Source organism: Molothrus aeneus, chromosome 1 (assembly GCF_037042795.1).
Source record: "Molothrus aeneus isolate 106 chromosome 1, BPBGC_Maene_1.0, whole genome shotgun sequence".
NCBI classification, from domain to species: domain Eukaryota; kingdom Metazoa; phylum Chordata; class Aves; order Passeriformes; family Icteridae; genus Molothrus; species Molothrus aeneus.
In genome coordinates this window covers 57,139,105-57,141,172 of record NC_089646.1, presented here as the reverse complement: position 1 = coordinate 57,141,172, position 2,068 = coordinate 57,139,105, and the positions used below count along the sequence as shown (strand labels likewise).

The following is a 2,068-nucleotide window of genomic DNA, read 5'->3' as shown; positions in this document are numbered from 1 at the left end:
TATTCAGTATTTCTAAGCATGTGTTTTGAATGCTTATCCCTGACTCTTCTCACCCCATGAAAATAGAGATGTTCAAATTCATTAGCTGTAATTTTTTGTTTGCAATCATGTCTTAACTTTTCAGTTTTCCTGAAAAGCCAGTGATATACTACTCCTGTACTGCATTAGAGAAGGTGTATTTGCAGACAAAACTTTTGGAAAACTAACCAGGCTGCTAGTTAAAAAATACTGGCTTTGTCAGAACTATAGTGTGGATCTCATCACTATGCAACTGCTGTGTAGTCTGTAAAATGCACAGCTGATTTTTGATAGGATATACTGTGGTTAAGTAACTTCAAGAGCAAGTGGTACTCCACAAAAAAACCTGATCTTCGATGATGTGAGAGCACAAAATAGAGGTCCAGATGGGGTAAAGGATATTTGAAAGTGGCATTTTTCCAAGTTTGGTGGTTGCTATGGCTGTCCATTCTCTGTGCAAATCAAAACAATGAATAGTGCAGGCCTGCATAACTCCATTCTCAAGAGATTTGCTTTGAGTTATTGAGAAGCAGTCTGTACACTGCCTGCATTTGATCTGCCTATGCATCTCCTGTATTTATGCCACTAACAGTAAAGTTTCTGTCTATAATGATATAATGCAACAATTTAAGGCTGAGTTATTTTCCTGCTGCTGAAGGTAAGAGATGGGTAGTTTGAGAAACAATTATGATGGTGAGAAGGGGAGAACATGCAGCTCTGTGGTTCTCTGCCTCGGTGATGGTCATTTGCCTAATCTTATTGTAGCAGTAGTTTGTTCCTTGGTGGAGAAGGTTTTGAGGGTTTTTTGGAACAATATTCTCTTCCTAGGAAAAGACTTTGTTTTGATAACTGTTACTATTGCACTCCTATTAAAACAAACACTAAACCTTTTAATTTCCCTAGATTAAAAACTAAAATATTGTGATGATGGAGGAAGAAGACTCAATTTCAGTTCTCTAAAACAGAAGCAACTTCAAGATGATGAAAAATTTCACAAGAAATCATCTTCAAAGAGCCCTGATCTAGTCAACCTTCTCCCAGCAGCAAGGAGCCCACAAGCAGGACGACACTGTGCATCTCCTGTTTCCTGGCCTCTCTTGGATGTTATTCTGCAGATGCACTGGCTGCTGACCACCATGGGTGCTTCCCTATCAGGGAGGATGAGGATTTTCTCCCCTTGATTCTGCAGCTTCTGTCTTTTCAGAATAGCTGGTCCCAGAACTGAAAGCAAGAAAAGCAGATGAATACAACCATTTTTTGCTTGTTTTATAGGTCTGGGTTGAGAGTAGTTATGTGTGGTTCCTCACTCAGCTGTTAACTTGAAGAGAGTTGACAACCAGATAAAACATGGAACAGAATCTAGCTGAAAATATTCACAGTAACCTTGAGGATTTAATGAGAAAAGGAATGTCATGTTATCTATTCTTCTGTTTGTTGTAGTTCTTTTGATGCATTTTATTGCAACTACACTGGCATTATTAGGACAAATAAATATTGTTTATTTTAAAAAGTGCTTCTGGTTTTCTGCTTTTGTTTATTTTTTCTCCATCCCTCCTGCCATGTTAACAAATTAGCTACCCTGCTGCGAATGGATGAAAATAGCTCAATCTATCCATCTGAAAAGCAAATAAATTCTAAGAGGAAAGAGTAAGATTTTTACATACAAACCTAGAAGAACACAGTGAGATCTGCCTCTACTAATGCTTTTCACACAGGATTGGAAGTCAAGCTCCTCTTTATGGTGTCTCTTTCTTTGTAACATCATCACAAATTTTCTTTATATTTAGCAGCCTGTATTGTTTGATCAATTGAATATTACAAGCTCCAAGTTTCCTTTTTTGTAACATCCTAAATTCAAGCTACTGATCTTTAGTGTGTCACCTATATCTGTGCTTTCCAATTGTCATCCAGAAAATATTTCAAATTAAGTTCTCAAGTCAAGCGAAGCCAGCCTCTGCAAACTGTTGGGCTGCAAAAACTATAAACATTGTCCTGCCAAATTTCCAATAATTTATTGTTTTCCTGGTTAGATTGATACCTCCTCCTGTCT

At 37.6% G+C, this 2,068-nt stretch overlaps 1 long non-coding RNA gene across 1 annotated transcript; it reads left to right on the top strand.

Moving 5' to 3' along the window:
* Positions 1–536: 536 nt before the first annotated feature.
* Positions 537–1,531, top strand: LOC136553380 (uncharacterized). Its single transcript, XR_010783147.1, has 2 exons — positions 537–676; positions 922–1,531. It is a non-coding gene; the product is annotated as an uncharacterized lncRNA (long non-coding RNA).
* The last annotated feature ends 537 nt before the right edge of the window (positions 1,532–2,068 follow it).